Genomic DNA, 22,425 nt, shown 5'->3' on the forward strand with positions numbered 1-22,425 from the left:
AGAGGGAGATTTCACATTGTTTTGCCCAACATTCAGTCAGAACTGAAGATAGAGGCTGGCTTTGCAGCAAGCAGCGGTATCTGCTCAGCGTAGGATGGCAGGACCAGGATTTGAAACTAGATCTTTCTCAGAGCAGGCACTTTGGTTCTAGGGCTGTGCCTCTTCAGGAAAGTGTCCAAAGGAACCAATGGGCAACTACCTGCTTCACGTACGATCTACTCTCTAAACACAGAAAATAATGTAGCAGGATGAGGAATCTGTTGTGTGGTGAGACCTGTCCTCTAAAGGGGTGCAAGGCCCCTGGGGTCCACTCTGCCTTCTATGAGAATGTCTATTTGCACAGGTGATGGCTCAACACCCAAAGTCCTTATGTCCAGTCCTTGACTCCCTGGAGCCCACCTCTGCTTCCTTTCACAGCTGGGCTATGTTTAAAACATCACACACCCCTGTCCTGGTACATGCTTTTCCTCAGCCCCAAATGCCCTTTACCTCTCTTTCCATTTCTACTTCTCTTCAAATCTCAGCTTGAGGGCCATCTGATTCACTCACTCACTCATTCATTCATTCAATCAACAAGAGCGAAGTACTCACCAAGTACACAGGATGCCTCTGATTCCGTCCTCATTACTTCCACATACCCTGCACTTACGTCTAACAAAACACATCACACTAGGCCAGGCTTATTTATCGATGTGTCTGTCAAGCTCATTAGATTTTAGATTCCTTGAGGGCAGATTGGGTCTTGCTTACTGTCTAGCGTAGTTTCCAGAACTGAGCACGTAGCAGGTGCTCAATAAATATTTATTAAAGGATGAATAAAAGAGTAAATGAATGAATTGCTTTTCTAATTCTCTCCAGGTTGCCGTACTCTGAAGGGAATTCTCCAAGCCATCAAGTTGGCCTGGGATGAAATGTTTTTGTGCACATTACTTAATAAAAAGGGCTCTGGGTCAATTGAAAAATTTAAAGTCAATATGAAATTGATCCTCAACAGCACTTTCTCCTCCAAACATATAGACAAAAGGACATTTCTGAAACATAAGTATTAGTGTTGCATTTCCTGTTCCAGAGACTCAGTGATTGTTGTCACCTCCAAGTCCAGCCCTCATTAATTTATGGGGCATCCAGCATAATCAGCAACAGGTTTCTTGGCAGCATGACTCACAGACCAGCCTAGAATTTGGGGGAGTCACTAAGCTGCAAACAGAGCAATTTCCCTTCATGCTCTTTTCTCTTAGAAGTCACTGAGCACCATTTAAGTTAAGTTGAAAATCTTTGGGCTGAATTTCAAGGGCATCCCAGCAAACTAGTCCCCCTCAACTATGCAGGGAAAGAGGGTGTAGACGCCCAAAATAACACATCCCATAGCACCTTCAGGAATTCCCATCCCACCTTTGCTCAGTTTAGAAGCCATATAACTAAAGATACGCCTAGGAGGGGGAAAAAAGCAGTCAGCAGAGGAGAAGAACAAAACTCTTCTTGCTGGAGGAAACACAATACAATGAAAGACAGATGTACCACATGTGACAATGCTTGGGCACAGTATCCGGCACATAGATGTCTTCATCACCAGAGGAGATGGTTGTGATCATCGATTTAGACTGGCTTCAGACAGAAGTGGGAAGACGATTCAGGACCCCTTGCTTAAGCAGCAGGGATGCTGATACGGACTGCACGCTTGTGTCTCCCCAGAACTGATATGTTGAAATCCTAATCCCTAATGTGATGGGTTTAGGAGGTGGGGCCTTTGGGTGGTCATTAGGTCATTAGGGTGGAGTGCTCATGAATGGGATTAGTGCCTTTAAAAAAAAGAGACAGGGAATTTCCCTGGTGGTCCAGTGGTAAAGAATCCACCTTCCAATGCAGGGGACTCAGGTTTGATCCCTGGTTGGGGAACTAAGATCCCACATGCCATGGGGCAACGAAGCCCGCACACCACAACTACTGAGCTCGCGTGCCTCAACAAGAGAGCCCGCATGCCGCAAACTACAGTGTCCACATGCCCTGGAGCCCCCATGCCACAACTAGAGAGAAAAAAAATCCCCACACGCCACAACCAGAGAGAAGACCGCGCACCGCAACAGAAGATCCCGTGTGCCGCGACTCACACCTAAGACCTGACACAGCCAAAAATAAATAAATAAAAGAAAGAAAAAGACAGAAGAGACAGGACAGCTGGCTTCCTCTCTCTGCTCTCTCTGCCAGGTGAGATACAAGGAAAGGATGGCTGCCTACAAACCAGGAAATGGGCCCTCAAGACACTGCATCTGCCAGCACACTGATCTCGGACTTCCCAGCCTGCAGAACTGTGAGGAATAACTAATTGCTGTTTAAGCCACCCGGTCTATGGTGTTTTTGGTACAGCAGCTTGAGCTAAGATAGAGGTGAAGTCATGGCTTCCGGGGCTGGCTGACTTTCCTCTCCTTTGATTCTGTAGAATGGTGCAGTGTTGCAGCCCAAGTGCCCCCTTGCTCAGAATCATCTGGTGAGAACCAACGATGCCTTAGAACATTTCATTCAGGACGTTTCACCTTTCTCCTGGTTGAGGTGCCGGCTGGACATGAAGTGGGCCTTGACTGCCTGGATGCCAAGCTGGACACGCAAAGAAAAGATGGGGGGTGCTTCCCTAGTGGCGCAGTGGTTGAGAGTCCACCTGCCGATGCAGGGGACACGGGTTCATGCCCCGGTCCGGGAAGATCCCACGTGCCGCGGAGCGGCTGGGCCCGTGAGCCATGGATGCTGAGCCTGCGTGTCCGGAGCTTGTGCTCCACAATGGGAGAGGCCGCAACAGTGAGAGGCCCGGGTACGGCAAAAAAAAAAAAAAAAAAAAAAGATGGGGGAGACTTCCCAGGATGAACACCCCCAAATTTCAGGTGAGGGTCACAGTGACAGAGACTCCTTCAGACTAAGGCTCCAGGTGGTCCTGGTGATGGTCCTGTGGGGGCAGGGACAGGGTGGGGAATGAAGGCAGGAGAGGACTATGAAAAGCTGCAATGAGGAAAGGGCTTTACCCCAAGGTGCGCCCCTTTGAACGCGATGGGAGACGCCAGGCTTTAGCTTCCACGGTGTTACAGATAATCTGCCCCAAGCTTCTGTAAGCCAGGCTAGATTCTGTCTCTTCTGTTTCCCCAGAGGCCAAAAGGATCACAGCTAAGAACAGGTGTTGGTCAATGCTGTCAGTAACACCACACCGCAATTCCATCCTTACCTCCTTGTTTTCTAGTTATTTGAAGAGAGTGTGTTCATAGGTCCAACCACTGAAGCCCCTCATATTTTGACCCCAGGCCCTACTTGGCATATATATGTGTATGGTGTGTGTGTGTATATATATGTATATATACACACACACACCATACACATATATATAGTATTGTGCAGCATCACAGCCCAAGTGCCCCCTTACCTCATATGGAATTTGAAAATAACGGTCACATTTAATGTCACAGCAATACTATAAAGAATGTGGTTTTATTTGCATTCTAAAAATGAGGTTCAGCGTGGTTAAGACACATGCCCAAAGCCATACAGCTAGTAAGCAGTAGAGCCAAGACTTGAACCCACTGTCCTAATCTTAAATTTTTTACTCGGTTCAGTTTTCCCATTTTGAATACCAGTTAGAGTTGACAGTTATGCTCTCTAGCCCAGTTGTGGGCCCCTTAGTTTGCAGAAATCCTGACTTTTATAATGTCCTCTGGTCTCCAGCCCACTGTTCCCCCTCTGGACTTGACACAGTTCTAGAACACGGCTTGCACATGCCCTTTGGCTCTTCCCTCCTGAGATACTTGACATCTCCCCTACATGAGTCAGTCCTGATCCAAAGCCCTTCTTCTTTTCACTTAGAAATTGTTTTTAATGATTTTTTTTTATATTCATAAAAGTGATGCATTCTCAATCATAATATCAGATTTAGAAGAAAAAATATAAAGAGGGAAATAAAAGCTCTCCTTATCCTACTACACAGAGAAATTCACTCCTAATATCTTAATGCCTTGTCTTCAGCCTTTTTAGGGGTCTATGCCTATACACCTAGAGATATGTTTGCATCAAAATTGGAATTGTGTTGTACATAAAGTCCTGAAGCTTACCTTCATGTCCATATGCCATTAAGAACAATAAAAAATTCTTTAGAATGTTTTATTTAATGACTACTTTATTTGAATATGAAAAACTTTAGTGAAGCATTTTCCTCCTTTTGGGAAATTTTGTTTTCCCTTTTTCAAAACCACAAGTAATGTGGAAATAAACTTGTTTATTCATACATCTTTGTAATTTCTATTTTTAGGATGGAATACTGAAAGAGGAATTCTGAGGTCAAAAGTTATGAAGTCATTTCAGGCTCTTCCAGATGATTTTTATTAATTAAATCTTCACCAGTAGAATTCCATTTTACACTGGAAGATAATTTTTCCTGGAAGGTCCGCTCAACGTGGTAGCAAAGGGCAATCTTTCAGATGATCTTGCATTTGTTTGAGTAGGAACTGAGTTTAAGGGAATGCCAAGACAGGACTCTGTGTTCATCTAGGCTGGGAGGGGTTATGGTTAATGCAGCTAGCATTGCTTATCCTAACTAATCCACAGGGAGTGTCTGATTTACTTAGTAGTCCCCAAACCAAAAAGCCTCAGCTGGTTCTTTGTGTATCCGTCCACTAATCTGCTTTTGACCAGCATGGCTTTTCACAGAGGCATGGGTGATCTGTAGTCCCTAGCATCTAACCTACTGTTCAGCATCTAGTAAGGTTTACCTGGGTGTGGGTTCATGTGTGTTCAAGGAATGAATGAAAACATACAAAAACCTCACAATTCCAACTGGCTGATATGTAAGCAAGGTACACTCTGCCAGCTGAAGTGGATCAGCATCTGGTCTCTATGTAAAGAGCTTCACCCCCAGAATAACCCCATTTCAGCTACACAGGGCATCTGTACACTGCCTCCTATCAAGAAAAACCCAATGCTGGGGACCACCCTTAGGGACAGAGGCTGTTGTGCAGAGGAAAATGGTATTTCCCAACACAGTTGTTTCTCTTCTCCAGCTGATGCTAATTACAGTTTGCTAAATGTAAACTGGGGATACATCTCGCCCACCCAAAAGAGTTCCAGAAATGGGCCTGTTGTCTTCACAGTAACCTGGGAGCAGAAAGCTCTGCCTCCTTCTAAGTCTTGTATCTGTTTTTCCTCCCAATATGACACAGACAGGTAAACACAAAAAGGTCCACTCACAGACAAGGTGAGTTTGAAATTTCAAATGATCCCAACCTCAGGGCCTTTCTTTTGGTCGCTTGCTCTGATGCAAAGCTGGGGCATGAAGTGGAGTCATGAGGAAGACACTGCCTGGCTGGCAGGTGTGTGTGGTGCTATGGTGGCACTCTGGCAATGCAAGTTACACAACTAATTATACTGAAACAACAAACTCGAGCTTTCTTGAAGGGGCTCTGCCCATGGGTCCACCATATTGTCATTTTGCCACACAATCATTCCTTTCTTCCATTTTAGCATCATTTGTTGAATTTTCACCCTCTATTTAAATCCTCCTCATTTTAGGACATTATCAAGGGTCACCACCTCAGGGCAGCCCTCCCTGGTTTTACACTCCATATGAATACATTCACCTTTCTTCAATGTTATCATAACACATTGCTTGGGCCTCTTTTATACTATTTTCAGTGTCTGTGCCTCTGCTGTCAAATCTGGAAAACAAGACTGATGGGTCTCTAAGGTCTTTTCATGCTTTTCTTTTTAAAACTTTATTTTTTGCATTCTTAGGAATAATAATCAAATGCTTTAAAAATGGTACAGTATAGTGCTGAGATTGTGGCTTTGGCACCAGAAAAACAAAGTTGGAGCATCAACTGAGTTGCTTCTAGCTGAGTGACCTAGGCAGGACTAACCATGTCTTTGGCCCTCAGTTCTCCCATCTGTAAAATGGCAAAAATGCTGATGTGACATCACAAACCTACACAGTAGATTAAATCAGGTTGTGCCCGTAAAAGCACTTTATAAATAAATAGCTGTTCGTATTAGCTGTTTTAATAAAAAGCCCTGAATGGCTCTCTCCCTACTCTAAGGAAACTACCACCACTTCTGGATTAAACATCTTAAAATCTAACACCTCTGATTCTCAGAATCATGCCCAATAATCTACACTGTCTCTCTGTCTGTAGAACAAAGATTCTTCATTAAAAAGCAACTTTGGGGACCCTCTCGTGTGTGCCTACTTTGTATTAAGCATTTGCCAAGCTTATGCCACATAAACAGAGTGAGAGAATTAGAGAGGCTTAGTTTAGGGTCAAGTCCCAGGTCTGCAAATGAGTATTTGCATGATCGTGTGAAAATCGCTTCGCCTTTTGAATCTTAGTTTCCTTGTCTATAAATCAGTGGTGATACTGCCTGCTATAAAGGCAGTTGTGAAAATGACCACGTGACAACACTCAAAGCACACAGACACGACAGCCGGCACAAAGCAGGCACTCCACAAAGACCAGTCCCTTTCTCCTTCTTTCCTTTCCCTTTGAGCACCAAGGTTCTAGAATTCCACAATATAAAACATTCATACACATAGATGAGGGGTAGATGATGGGTGGTCTCTAGGGGAGTGATGTCAGAGAAAGGTTTTACCAGAAACTCCACTCCAGTATCACAAATGGGCCCTGCTTGAGCCTGTCACCCACTGTGCTCATCACAATATTTTACAGTGAGCATTTAACTTTTTTTTTTTTACAAAATAGAAAGATTATTCTCAATGATGCATGTGATAAACCTTTTAGAAATATTAAAGGTTTCACAGCTCAATGTTTGACAGACTTGATTAATCCCTTCCACACAAATATATTCAGCTGTAGTTGGGTTTTAAAGCTCCAAGAGTGTTTTTTTTTTGATAAAGGTAAAGAAAAGGTAAAGAGCTTTTAAAAAGAGAGAGGTTCTTGTGCTGCACGGAATAGACAAAGAATACGAAGACCCAGAAGGCTGCACGAGAGGATGGAGAGCTGGAAGCTGGGGGCGGTGGGGAAAGGAGGTGGGGCAGAACAGTGCTTTAAAAGCTCTCTTCCTTGGAGGAGTTTTCAGATGAAAGGCACACATTCTGCCTGACCACGGGCCATTCGTCCAAGAGTTTCCTTCTCTGCTCGGTTCCAAAATGGATGATGTGGGGGGGGGGGGGCAGGGCAGAACAAGGGCAGAACAAGCTTCAGAGGGGAGTAAAATGGAATTTACCATCACCCCCTTTCATAGTCCTGGACCACTCAACAGCAGCCTGCTTGCTCCTTCAGTCACCAAGGCTATTAGCCTATTTCCCACACCAACCTCTCCAATTCCCAATAGGATTTTGAGCTCCTCGAAAGAACAGGGAATAATTTTTGGCCATTTTTCCCCCTCAGCACCTACCTTAGCTTTTTGATATAATAAGTGCCTAATAAACATTTGTTAAATGGACAGAGTTGGTGTTTAAGAAATCCTTGACAAAAGGGTCGAATGACAAAAGTGGGGGCAAAAAAAACCCTACTTAAGAACAATGCTTTAAAAATTACTATCAGATTCCACATCCTTCTGATTTCCATACTACAAAAGAAGACTGAGTTTACAACCTAACCACTGAAGCTTCCAAATAAAGCCTCATTCAACAGATACTGACTGAGCGCTACAACCATGCTACGCAAGTTGGACACAGTTCCCTGCTCAGCCACATGGCCTGGTAAAGGAGACTTGTCATCACTGTGGGAGGTGCTCTGATGGAAGGGTATATGGGAAAACATGGGGGACAAAGGAAGCTATACCAAACCCAGCATCTTTGTTCATGGGAGATGTTAAAAGAAGCCTTGAGAATGAGCAATACACGCTTAAGCTGAAGGTTGAAGGACAACGCAGAGGGAGACTGGGGAAAGCATACTTCCCCGTGTATCATGTACAGAGTTTTGATCTGCAAACTTCCATTTAAACTTCAAAGGGAACACTTGCTCTGCTAATCAACCTCCCCGCACGAAATCTCAAAATGTCATCCCACCCTGCCCCTAGGTTTCCTTTGACACCCAGGTCAATCTCCAACCCCAACCCCTATTTACTTTTATGGAAGCATTTTCCCAGAACGAAATACCAACATATTTGCCACAAGATATTATGGGGGGCAAAGGTGTAATTCAATTATGTGACTTAATCAATTCAAATGGCTGATGTACAAGGATCTCGGGATGCCATCCAGCTTTCAACTCAAGGCATATAATTGTTCCATAATTTCTTAATTCTCCCACAAGACAGTTTAAATTAAAGGATGTCAATTTGCAAAGCCAGACCGCATTGTATTCTTAAATTGGGCCTGAAATAGCCACAGGATGAAGGGTAATAAGGCAGAGAGCAGAGCCCAGGGTGCCTGGTGCCGTGCGAAATTGTTTAACACGGTCAGACCCTTTAATCTTCATATCTACTGATGCAGAAAGTAGCGTATTTCTGTCACTTATGATAAGAAACATTACTTTTTAAATTCCTTGGTGAGGCCTGCAGATCTTCTAGGCAGCCAAGATAGCAGGAATCTCTATTTCTGTGTCTGTGAACGTTTCTTCTTTTCACTTAAATTGGTTTTATTTTAATCCATTTAGTCTCCAGTCTAAGTCAGAGACAAGTAACCTGAATGGAACCACACAGGAGGAGAACAAAGCCTTCTGCCTTTCAGTTCTCAGATTCTACTGCCTACCGGCTCCTTGGATAATTACTGATTAAACAAATACTAAACCTGAGGGTATAAACTTCAGGACAGGCAGTTAGCTCCAGAAAGGGAGAGAATAGGAACGGCATCCGAGAGAAACAAAATCATGCTCCAAAGTGGAGTGTGCAGTGGAGGGGAGGGGACGATTTAAACTATTATCATGGAAGAGTCAAGTATTTTACTTACATGTGTCCTAGGAAACGCTTGGGTCAATGCGTCCAGGCTGGGTGGGGGTAATGCTGGGGAAATGGAGGCCCCAGGATCTGGATCCAAGAAACGGGATGATGTTTTCCCAAGATTGCCGGAGCCACAAGTCAGGAACAGTCATGGAGAGAAGCCAAGGACATCGCTATAATGAAAGAAGTATGTGTCAATTTTGAAAGCAAACCGGAGTTAGCAGTCACAACGGTGTTTAGAGTTGAGTGGCTCAGGATGAAGCAACATCTAAAGTGTACGCGGTGCGTGTAGGTGGGCTTGGGGCACAGGGATCCGAAGGAATTGTACCAGGCTAAACAAGAGGGCATTTGTCAGTGTCTCTGTGCCAAGTGTTGTGTTAGACTACGTGGAGCATAGCATAGTCATCAATCTGTATTTTAAAAAGTTGGACTAGGTTATACATACACAGGTTAAAATGCAAAATGTACAAATTCCACATTTCTCACTTCTATGAATCTATCTGTAGGATAAACACCTAGAAGTGGAATTACTGGGTAAAGAAAACATGTATTATAATATTTGATAGATATTGTCAAATTACCATCTACAAAGGCTGTGCAATTTTACAATCTCTTCAGCAATACATGAAAAGACAACTATGGGAAAGTCCTCCCCAAAAGAGCTGGTCATAGGTCTTTATTTGGTGAGACACAAGATATAAGGCATAATAATGACAACAATAATGCTAATATATAATGAACGATCATAGCATTTTAATAGCAGTTTTTAGTCTTTATATGGAATAATCCATTTATTTCCAGCAGTTACCCACTGACATAGGTACTATACTGTCATCATTAAATAGATAAGGAAACAAACATAGAGAAAGTAAGTATCTTGCTCTTGACCACAGCTATGAAGGGTGGGGCTGGGCTTCTAGCCTGGCACCTGACAGTACTTCAACACCCAAACTTTAACCATTAGCTCTTATTCTAGGAGGTACCTGTTGTAAGAGGGACACACAAATAGGAAACCGGAGCTGGGGTATGTGTCAACGGAATCAGGGAGACCAGTTCTTTCCATCTTAATAGAAGTAGACACAGCCTATTACGTGGGGAAATGTTGGGCTATAGTGGATGATAAGCAAAATTCTAAGAAGAACACGTTGACACATTATTCTTACTTTTTTCTCCTACCCTTTTCACTAGAAAAATTATTCTATCAATATTCATGATGTGTAGAAAGGTCAAAGCTACAAAGATGAAAGCATGGGGTAGTCAAATGAACATGCTACTTTAAGTTACCCATAGACTTAAGAACCCAACCCATAGACTTGGGTTTGAGTTCAAGTTCTACCACTTTTTAGCTGGATGATGGCAAGCAAATTATGTAACCTCTCTGAACCTCATTTTCTTCAAATGAAAACAATGAGTCTATAATCCCGGGAAAATGCTTACGATGACTCAATAATACAAAATATAAACAGTGCCAAACATTCAACAAACGTCATTAGTTATAAGCAATTTCTAACTACCTGTTTGATTTTATTCTCCGTTTCTCTTTACAGACCCTCTGCTTTCAGAAGATTAGTTTATTCACTTTTCTCAAGCATGATGGAATTTTCCAGTCTGCTTGCATGTCTGCATTCCGTTCTCTCTTGCTGAAATACTTCCCTGTCCCCAAGTCCTACCTATAGGAATTCTACCATTAAACCATCCAAGTTTATATCAAATGTCACCAACTCCACAGCGTCTCTTGAATAATGACCTCTGCAGTAAACTACCCCTAAGTGGTTTTTATTTTTTTAACATCTTTATTGGAGTATAATTGCTTTACAATGGTGTGTTGGTTTCTGCTTTACAACAAAATGAATCAGTTATATATATACATATGTTCCCATATCTCTTCCCTAAGTGGTTTAATCCCTGAGTACTATTGAATTCCTGTTTATTGGGCTCTACTACTTTTAATAATACTTTGAAGTTGGTATTATTATACTAGTTTAAAATACTAGTTTAAATCATAATACTAGTTTAAATAATACTAGTTTAGGGTTTCCCTGGTGGCGCAGTGGTTGAGAGTCTGCCTGCTGATGCAGGGGACACGGGTTCGTGCCCCGGTCCGGGAGGATCCCACATGCCGCGGAGTGGCTGGGCCCGTGAGCCATGGCCGCTGGGCCTGCGTGTCTGGAGCCTGTGCTCCACAATGGGAGAGGCCACAGCAGTGAGAGGCCCGCGTACCCGCAAAAAAGAGAGGCCCGTACCCTCTCAGCAGTGAGAGGCCCGCAAAAAAAAAAAAAAAAAAAAAAAATACTAGTTTAAAAATGCTTTCCTATGTACCAGGCACTGTTCTAAACACTTTCTATACCTCACTTAATCCTCCCCACAGGTGACAGATAGGTACTGTTATTATCCCCCTTAGACAGTCCTGACTGTCAGTCACTATTAGCATGCCTTATCTGCAAAGCTGGAATGAAGGTCCTACAGGGCAATGAGGCCATGAGCATAATACTTAAGCTTGTAGGCTTTGGAGTCAAAGAACATGGGTTCCAGTCTTGGTCCTGATCCTATCAGCTGTGTGATATTTAGCAAATTACCAAATCTCTCCAGGCATTGATTTGGATTTGTAAAGGGGATGCTGATAATACCAACTTCAAAGAGCCATTATAAGGCTTAACTGAGTTTGCAGATATAAGAATCTGAAACAGTGTGTGACATACGGTGAGCACTTAAATATCAGCTCCTATGATTGTTATTTAAATAGCAGGTAGCTGGTTTCCAATAAAAGGCTCCCAGTCACCACCTCGAATTTGCTGTTCCCTCTGCCTGTACTGCCTTTTCCCACCCTCACCCATCATTTCACTGCCAACTTCAAGAACTCAAGGCCCAGGTCACTGGGATCTTGCTCTAGCATCTCCTACTCTGTAAAGCCTCCCTTGATAGCCCCCTCTGCAGAGAGAGAGCTCCTTCCATCCCACCCTCTATTATCATATGCCCAGCTCACCTGTACCACTCATCTTACTGTGCTACAATTCCTTGTTGTCAGTCCTGCTCAGAACTATGCGCTCCTGGAAGATGCCTTATTTATTTATTTTTATAAATGTATTTATTTATTTTTGGCTGCGTTGGGTCTTTGTTGCTGTGCGTGGGCTTTCTCTAGCAGTGGTGAGCAGAGGCTACTGTGTTGCGGTGCGTGTGCTTCTCATTGCGGTAGCTTCTCTTGTTGTGGAGCATGGGCTCTAGGCGTGTGGGATTCACGTGCTCAGTAGTTGTGGCTCTGAGCTCTAGAGCGCAGGCTCAGTAGCTGTGGCGCACGGGCTTAGTTGCTCTGCGGCATGTGGGATCTTCCTGGACCAGGCCTATGAACCTGGGTCCCCGGCATTGGCAAGCGGATTCTTAACCACCGTACCACCAGGGAAGCCTGCTTTAGTTATTTTTAATCCCCAGTACTTAGCACACTACTTGCATAACTGGCTGCTCTGTGTCTATTAAATTAAGAAATAGATGAATTAAAAATGTAAAAAACAATAAATGATACAAATGAATTTATTTACAAAGCACAAATAAACTCACAGACATAGAAAACAAACTTATGGTTACCAAAGGGAAAGGAGGGGGGATAAATTAGGAGTTTGGGATTAAAATATATACACTACTATATATAAAAGAGATAACCAACAAGGACCTACTATATAGCACAAGGAACAAGACACAAGGTTATTACAAGATATTGAGGCTCTTAATATCTTGTAATATCTTGTAATAACCTAAAATGGAAAAGAATCTAAAAAAGAATATATATATAAAAAAATTAGATATATATTTGTTGTACTCCTGAAACTAATACAACACTGTAAATCAACTATATTTCAATAAAAATTAAATTTTTTTTAATTTAAAAAAGTTAAAAAAATCTTAAGACAAACAAAAAACCCCTGAATGCTAAACAAGGGAAAGTTACCAAATTCTTAACTCACTACTTTATAATTCACTGAAAAGTCACTCAATCTCCCAATCAAAGCATAGAAAAGAAACTCTGCTAAAAGTAAATGTTTTATAAAAATAGGTGAGAAGGTTCTGTAAAGCGACCCATAGCATCTCTATCACCTGCATCTTCACTCACCACACTGCCAAGGTATTGATATTTTAGTGATAGACACGGCAAAACGATAGATCCACCAGCAATTCATAAACTCAAGACATTAATAGACACACTGGCTGCTCAGATATAAGTAGAGCATTACGGAAGGAAAATAATAATTAACTCATGAGGAGAGGGGCAAGGAAACATTCTATTAAAAGGGAAAAACTCCCAAATGAATATAATCTCTCTCCACTACAGTATGAGCATTAAAATGAATGGTGTTGGCTTTTCTGTGGTTTGGATCATCATTGTATTTAACAAGCTGAAGTTAACTTCACAGCGAAAAAAAATAAATTAAATGTGCCAGTGTCTCAGGAAACTTCATTTTCTGAGTGAATAGCCAAGTTGATGCACATCACCAGAGTGGCTGACAATCAGTTTTCCATACTGGTGTGCTCTAAATGCAAAAGGAAACCAACTCTTCATTTAAATTATATTGCAAATCACTTCTTGCCTGCCAGATGGCAGTCAGCTGCAGTAGGTGGCTTTCACATAGGGCCCCAAATACAACATTGGTTGATTACTGTTAATTTCAAATTAATTTCAAACTGGTGTGTTTTGGGGGGGATGGGCATGCTATCATAGCGCACACGATGCTGAGGAAATTTTACAGTGGGCGACTGACTCAAAGGCCAACAGTATATTTGCCATCAGATAAAAATGCACATTCACAAACAAACCAAGACAAGTCAATTATTCCCTGATTCACTATTCCCTGGGTCCCTTCGTGCAAAGAAAACTATTTATACTCCCCATCAGATGGATACACAGTATCGTGGTAAACAAGCCCCTGATTCCACTATTCTATATTATATTTCCCAGGGCACCTTCCACTGTGGAAGTCATTAGTTTTGGTCTTTTGGTTCCTGATTTATCAAAACAGACATTTTGCTAGTGAGCTCAGTTTTATCCCCGGATGCAGAACAGTTAGGAGACACAATTTTTGACCAACTGAATGAAACAAACAAAACATGCTTTGTAATCTTTTGGTGAGGGTGACCGGAAATTTCTACTTCTCCACCTTGATGACTGGTATGTCGATAAATACTAAAATCAGTGCTCGAAATCTGGCCATTCTTTTCCCCTTCCTAGGTTAATAGTTCAAAGAAACAAACCAACGGCATCCTTGCCCTCTGAATTACTTTCAATACAACGTACTTGAATCAGATCATTCAAAATTAAGGAAATTGATCAGAACCAACATCTGAAAAAAATTAACATGAGCCATCATATTCCATTGGTCAAATCAATAATACTCTTTTAAAAAATAATACACAGTGTGGGCAAGGGTTCTGGGGACAGATTCCCCTGCACTGGAGATAGCCCTGCTCCCGGGATGCCGGGTCACACACAGCATACCCCCAGCACACTGTTGTCATTGACGGTCAGGAACCGATCAGGAACGTGTGGCGCAGATGGGAGCGTTTTTTTGCTCAGATGGTCTGGCATGGAATCCTAGCTCTTTCACTTGTAACTGTATTATCGTAGGTAAATTCCCTTTTTTAATAAGCCTGAGTTTCCTATTTGCAGGGCTGTTGTGAGGATTTGGGGTAAACACACCTTGCAGTGCAGTGCCTGTCATAAAGTAGACGCTCTGTCAACGAGAGCTATTATTATAGTAGCCTTTAAACAGAATCCCTTTCTTCATTTACGAGTGTTTCTCACCATACTACCAGCATCATCAGTGAGTACTTGAGATATCAGGATCCATATAACTAATGGACTAATTTACAGATGTGTAAATACCCAGTGTGCCCTGAGACCACATTTTCTGTTGTGTGTAAGTCAATGTATTTCAATAGCTGAAAGCTAATTTCCACGTGGGTCTTTGACCTTTAAAATTACTGAATGCCTTGCTCTCTAGTGACAGTATCTTTTCTGTACCTGACACTGATTTGCAAAATTAGATGTCCGGAAGGCTAAAACATAATTTTTTATGAACAAGACCATAGCATAACAAGACTGGGACTAGCTTATTAAACCTAACTACAGTAAAGTCTTGGTGACCATCAAGGGACCAGGCTTCTGCTGTAGCAGGATCTTTAGGCAGGGGAGCCACAGAGAGGCTTCTGTGAGAATGTTCCACAGCTCCTGTGAGTGCATGGGGCACTGTGCACGTAGAGTGAAGCAGTGGTTCTCAAATTGCATATTTGAGTCACCTGGGGAACTTCACAAATCACTGATGATCAGGTTCCACCTGACCTAGTAAATCAGTCTCTGGGGGTAGAACCTGTACATTAGAAAAATTTTACAAGCTTTCCAGGTTATTGTAATGGGGAGCCCAGGTTGCAAAAATTCACTGGAGTAAAGAAATGTTCTGACTGGCGTGATGGTCTTTAAAATTGGTGTTCTTTCTTTACGTAAGAAGGTTGAAAAGTGTGGAAGCAACAAGAGGAAAAACAGAACACATAAAAGAAGAAGAGATGGAGTGCAGGAAGAATGGTCTGGATCTCGTGGTCAGGGGAGGAGGGGTAAATGGTAACTAAAGCAGGGGATGGTGCTGCCCTGAGGATCGGGGAGCTGGGGGCCAGAGCAGGTCTGCAGTCTGGGGGAGGAGAGGCTGGACAGTAGCCATGGACTGACACACCATCTCTCCAGCTCTTGAGAAAGTAACACCACTCTCAGGACCAGGGAGGAACACCAGCAAGGGGTGAATGGGGAAGGGAGCGTACGGGTAAACTGAGGGAAGAGAGTCACTTCTGCTGCCAGGTCTATAGCTCCAGCTTTTCACCTCCGACTGCCCCAACCTCTTTCATACTTCCCTACTTTTCCATGTTCCGTTCCTTCCACCTGAGATCACTTTTCTCCTCCACCCCGCAAATGCCATCAAATATCGCCTCCTGGGTGAAGTCCTTCCCGATTTCCTCCAGCACAGTTTACTGTTCATCTGTTCAGTCCAGAGCATTTCTCCCAGAACACTTTATGTGTTCCCCTCAGACACAACTCATCACATTATAACAGTCTCTGCTTTATGCGTATGCCTTGCTTGCTCAATTCTGGGTGGTCTTCTGTTTCATCCTTGGTCTCTGCCACAGGACCCAGTACGAAGTCAGTATTTTTTTTAAAGGAGCCTACAGCACAGTAGTAGACTTATATTGCTGTCTGTCATCTGCCCAGCATCCTTTTTATAGCTGGCCCATCCTATGGGATTCTAGAACAACTGTCAATCACGATGACTTACCTGACCACTGGCCTTACAGGTCAGCATGTGACCCAGGCAGGGTAATTGAGCACTCCCACAAGAACTGCTACACGGATATTGAGGAAGAGGGTTTCTGTTCCGAGACGTATAAGGATTTTACCTGAGTCTAACAAAATTATCTTGTTTGCAGGAAGTCTGGAGCTCCCTTTGGCAGGAGCGAATATTGCTAAATGTTGACACATTTAGAAACAGAGAGAGGTCGAAATCGATAGATGAAGAGAGAGGACGAACCCTGATGGAGGCATTTTAGCGCAGCCAGGCCAGATATACAGCCATCACTCAAGTCTTCCCAGTTACATGTGGCAATAAATTCATCATTTTGCCGGTGTTACAGTCAGATTCCTATCACTTGCAGTGGAAGTTATCTGTACCAACTCAATCATGTCACATTAATGCTATTGAAGACAAAGTCCCCAGTCATACAAAAACATTACACTTGATTCTTTTGTTTAAGAAATCAGTAGAGAATAAGCTCATTTTAAAACAAAGGTGTTCAAACTGTTTGACAGGGTCCAAGGTATGCGTGAAGGACTCTCAGGAAAGAAATTATGGAGAAATTAGAAAGCACGTGCCAGGGGCTTGGCCTGCTCCTTCTTTAAAGTAACTCTTTATTCTGTTTTATATACTGAGATTCTATAACTCTACTTGAAAAAAAAGGCCCCACTGCTTTAAGAAAGAGTATGAAAACGAATGCATTAAAATATACCCTCAAAAACAGTATAATATTTTAAATAAAATTTTCCCACACATTAAAGATTAGTCCTCAGCTCCATGAAAACTTTGCTTACATGAGATGATTCATTCTGTAAGGGGCCTGGGGAACTGAAGTTTTGCTATAATTGAACAGACGGCTGGAGACATGAGACAAAGATGGAAGGATCCCACCATCATTCCTGGGATCTAACAGGACATTTTGTCCCAAACCCTCCTGTGGCAGGAGGCAATGCCAAATGCTTGTTGAATGTGTTGCAAGAAATCCCTAGGTGGCTAGGAATAGAAGGTTCTGCACTGGACAGTCTTTGGGAAACTGAACTAGAGAGAAACCCTGGAAAGGAGTTAGGAAGAAAAACTTCCAAAGAGCAGCTTTTTAAACTTAGTCACGTGAGTTCAGAGCCTGAGTCACGCTTGACTCCTCTGCCTTCATTTCCCATGCTCAGTCCTACCTGCCTGCGTCATCTTCTCATAACCCTCAACCTCATTTCTTCTCCACCTTCACTGCCTCCGAGTCTCATCGTTTCTTTCAGGGCAGTTTTTTTGTTTGTTTGTTTTGCAGTACTAGGGCCTCTCACTGCTGTGGTTTCTCCCGTTGCGGAGCACAGGCTCTGGACGCGCAGGCTCAGCGGTCATGGCTCACGGGCCCAGCCGCTCCGCGGCATGTGAGATCTTCCTAGACCGGGGCACAAACCCGAGTCCCCTGCATTGGCAGGCGCACTCTCAACCACTGCACCACCAGGGAAGCAGGGCAGTTTTATGGTCCTCCTTCCTCTAGCCTTTGCAGGGTCCCCATGTTGAGCTTCTCAAATAAAAAGGCACCACAGCCCTGGCCTCACTGCTGCAAACCTGCCCATGGATGAGGTCCAACCCTCCGGCCATGGCCATGCTCGTGTACACCTCCTCTCCCCGCCACCACTTCCTGTCGCACAACACAGATCTGTAGGCGTTTCTGTCCCAGGAGTCAGTGCCTTTGCCTGTATATCCCCTCTTTGGGTATGTGCAGCCGGGGCTCAGAACCACTCTTCTACACCGGTGTTTCTCCATTTTTAAAAACTGCTTTAAAAAAATTTCTTAGGGCTTCCCTGGTGGCGCAGTGGTTGAGAGTCCACCTGCCGATGCAGGGGACACGGGTTCGTGCCCTGGTCCAGGAAGATCCCACATGCCGCGGAGCGGCTGGGCCCGTGAGCCATGGCCGCTGAGCCTGCGCGCCCGGAGCCTGTGCTCCGCAACGGGAGAGGCCACAACAGTGAGGCCCGCGTACCGCAATAAAAAATAAATAAATAAAAATTACTTAGGGGGACTTCCCTGGTGGCACAGTGGTTAAGAATCCGCCTGCCAATGCAGGGCACACAGGTCCGAGCCCTGGTCCGGGAAGATCCCACATGCCGCGGAGCAACTAAGCCCGTGCGCCACAACTACTGAGCCTGCACTCTAGAGCCCGTGAGCCACAACTACTGAAGCCCGCGCACCTAGAGCCCGCACTCCGCAACAAGAGAAGCCACCGCAATGAAAAACCCACGCACCGCAACGAAGAGTAGACCCCGCTCTCCGCAACTAGAGAAAGCCCGCGCGCAGCAGCAAAGACCCAACACAGCCAAAAATAAATAAATAAAATAAATGAATTTAAAAAAAAAATTACTTGGGGATCTTGTTAAAAGGCAGGTTGTGATTCAGGAGGTCGGGAGTGGGGCCTGAGATTCTGCATTCGTAGCAAGCCCACAAATGCTGCTGACGCTGCTGGTGAAGGGATCCCACCTTGAGTAGCAAGATCTGCCAACAATTACAGTGGAGACCTTCCCTAAATAACCTCCCCTCACTCACCGCCCTAATGATTAGGTACATCTGATAGCCTTTGCTTGCAAGCAGATGATGTTGAAATGTCTAATGAATACTTATTGAATACTCACAATGAACCAGGCACTGAAGTGCTTTTCACTTATTAACTCATTTAATCAGCACAACAACCCTATGAAGTAGGTTACTATTAGTATTATCACTTGCATTTTTAAGCTAGGAAACTGAAGCACAGAGAGGTTAAGTAACTTACTCAGGATCACACAGCTGGTAAATAATGGACGTTGGCTTAAACTCAGGGCAGTTGTCTCTGAAGCGCACACTTTTGTACCCTTATCCTATGCTACTCTCAAAGATTCTCAGCTGAAGGAGTCCTGCCCACCCGCTTCTCAGCTCTTTCTGCTTTCCTCCATCCCAACAGGCAAAATAATATATTGCAATAGACTGTTTACTTGCCATTCTCTCCACATCAGGCCCTCTCTGGTTTAATTCTGAATCCCAGGCACCCCAGGCAATTCCTGGCATACAGTAGATGTTAATTACATGCTTTTAAACTATTGACCTGCATAAAGATTCATAGAACTTAGCAACTTTTCCACTTCTCTCTGACAAAAGTTAGTTTATTTCACTGGTTCTCAAACTAGCTAGCATCAGAATCACATGGAGGGCTTGTTAAAACACTCACTGCTGGACCCCACCCCCAGAGCTTGCATCAGTAGGTTTAGGGTGGCAGCTGAAAGCCTGCATTTCTAACAAGTTCCCAGGTGATGCTGCTGCCGCCCGCGCCCTCTGATGACCACACTTTGAAAACAACTGTTTTATTTAGTCCTCATAAATTCTTAAGTTTTCTTTCACAAAAGATCCTAAAGCACTCAACAGGAGTTTCAGAAAGAGATTATCAAAAAACTCTGCGACCAAAGGGAATTTTTACCTCTCCTATTCAGGAGCATGAAAAAAAGTATAAAATAAATATCATAGCATTTTACTAACAACACAGCTAGAAACTGGTTTTATTTTCTATTCGAAAAAAAAAAAAGAAATAAGGTGAATTAGCAAGTGACATTTACAGCAGAAGTCAAAAGCAAGTGGAGAATTTGGTTTTAGATGATCCAGAGGCAATTACATCAACTTTGGTGTACTGTGTACTTTTGACTTGGATTCTCTGCACCAGGCACTCGGGATGCAGTGAGAGCCAGGCAGGCCTGGCCTTTGCCCTCAGGAAGTGTGAAGTCTAGCAGGAAAGGCAGCAAGAAGCAAGCAAGTGTATAAAGAAATGAAATAATTATACAGACTGAGAAATGTTCTAGTAAGATAAGCAGTGTGCTAAGAGAGAATACTGGGGGGAGGGCAGTGCTCATTTTAGGTAGGGTGATTGTACAGGCCTCTCTAAGGAAGTGATATCTCATTACTTGAGCCCATAAGAATGAGAAAATCCAGGAAAGCCAGGAATAGCCAGGAAAGAATATTCCAGACAGAGGAAATCACAAAGGTGAACACCCTGGGTATTAGAAGGAGCTCAGTAAAGGCCAGGGTGCTTGGAGCACAGGCATGAGGTGGACCTTGTATCGCACAGGGAAGATTCCGAATTGCATTCTCAGTGTAATAGGAAGAAGCTAGAAGGATTTCAGCAGAAGAAAGGCATGTCTGATTTGCATTTGAAAGAGATCACTCTGGCTGCCCTGTGGAGAAAGGCTTGTAAGGGGCAACAGCAAAAAGGGAAAGGATCAGTCAGGAGTTAATTTTCTGTGCAATGTGCTACCTGAAACACCTAACAGCTGGTGGAGGGTGGGCGTGGGGAGAGGTTTATCAGCTGCACCAGTATAAAGTTTTACATCCTATTCAAATAATCTACTTGCATTGCACTGTTTAAAGACAACATGCTAAACTGGTCTAGGCTAATTGTAGCAAGTTGCTGCAATGCAGACCTCCAGCTCGCTGAGAAGTCCATAGAAGACTTGCTTTGAGAGCATCCTTAACTGAATGGCTGTGTATAATCCACAGAAGGGACGATTTAAAGAATACAGTGGGCCCTTGAGAGCTGAAAAAAGCAGATAGTGAAGTGATATTTTCCTTTCTTACAAAATAAGTCCTTTTCAAATTATAATGAATTCAAGTCTGTGGATGGCCATCAATAACAATAGCCAACACTTACATATGCCCAGGCACCAAGCCCTACTGTCCTAAGTGATGATGCATCTTTACTTATTCAATTCACCCATGAAGTAGCCACTATGATTCCATTGTTCTTATTTAATAGATGAGGAAGCTGAGGCACAGAAAGGGTAAGTAATTTGCCCAAGGTCACACAGCTGAACTGACCTTAACTATTGAAACTGAGGCTTGACACTGGGCTGTCTGGCTCCAGAGTTGTGGCCTTAACCATCATCATACTATTGCTTCTAGAGAATCTGCAAAATAAGAAGACATAACTTTACTTATTGAAAGGGAGACCCCACATTTTAAATTTTGTTGTATTCCTAGCATAATTCCTGACAGAATAATCTAGCTCTGAAGATGAGCTGAACCTGAATACTGAGCTTCACTGCCCACTATTAAAGAAAAGACACAAAATCAGAGACGGCACCTGAGTTCTACGATAATATCCTCATACCAATGACATATGCAAACACAAAAATGCACACTGATGTTGTTAAAAGACTCCGCGGAATCTCAACAAAATTATATGTAACTTTAGATCCTGTGGAAGAGGTACCAAAACTCAGTTTTTCTAAAATAAGCGAGAGAACATTCCAGAGGAAAGCATGCATGTAGCTGCACCAACTGTTGACCCCCAAACATAGTGGGTGTTGAGCCAACCAAGCCCTGCCTGGCATCAGGGATGAGGCCTAATTCACAATGGTATTGCCAGAGTCAAGGACAGTACCTGGCACACAATACGTGGCATAAAACTGGCTGAGTGGGATGGGCAGATCCCTTGAAGTCCCCGCCATACAGTTGACTAGCTGCGTGACCTTGGTCATGTCACTTACTCTCCTGGGCCTCAGTTTACCTGTGTGTAGACCAAGGATGATATTATCTTCCCTGTATCTTTGTTGTGTATATGAGGGAAGGGACAGAATGGAAGTGAAGATCTTAGTGCTTAGCCCAGGATATATAATCAGTAAGTGATAATTGCTGCTGAAAGAATTATTATTACTACTGCTACTACTATTATCACATGCTTGTAGATTTCAAAACTAGCAGCAAGGCCAAACAAGTTACAAAAATAAAACCTTTAACATAAAAGCATGATCGCAGTCTGGTTTTTGAGAAATATTTAATAGGAAATATGTTCTTTGTCAGTTAAAAGAAAATACTGGACCAAAATGACTTGATAGAGAAATCTGAGAGATATTTTAGTATAGTGGTTAAAGGGATAGACTTTAGACCAAACCCTAGCTTCACCACTTACTAGCTGTGTGACCTTAGGCAAGTTACTTAACATCTCTTGGCCTCAGTTCTCTCATCTGTAAGATGAGAGTGTTCATAGTAACCGGCTTCATGGATTTATTATGAGCATTAAATGAGATAGTATACATAAAGCATTCAGACACGCCTAACAGGATGTGAGCACTCAGTAAGTGTTAACTACTGTGATTATTAGGTGGTCGTTTCCACTGTGTGGGTATTTAACGCATAATCAGGAAACTAGTGACAACATGAAACGCTGGGCTCCTGGTTTGTGTCTGCCAGCGGCTCACAAGGAAACGGACTCCAGAGAAAAGTG

At 43.2% G+C, this 22,425-nt stretch overlaps 1 long non-coding RNA gene across 1 annotated transcript in view; it reads right to left on the reverse strand.

Annotated features, from left to right (window-relative positions):
- The window catches only part of LOC132420744 (uncharacterized), a 555,761-nt gene that overhangs the window by 191,235 nt on the left and 342,101 nt on the right, over positions 1–22,425 (reverse strand). The window contains exon 2 of the long non-coding RNA XR_009518424.1: positions 8,876–9,038. This is a non-coding gene — a long non-coding RNA (uncharacterized lncRNA). The remainder of the gene's footprint in view (positions 1–8,875; positions 9,039–22,425) is intronic.

The sequence above is a fragment of the Delphinus delphis genome, chromosome 1 (assembly GCF_949987515.2).
Source record: "Delphinus delphis chromosome 1, mDelDel1.2, whole genome shotgun sequence".
Taxonomy (NCBI): domain Eukaryota; kingdom Metazoa; phylum Chordata; class Mammalia; order Artiodactyla; family Delphinidae; genus Delphinus; species Delphinus delphis.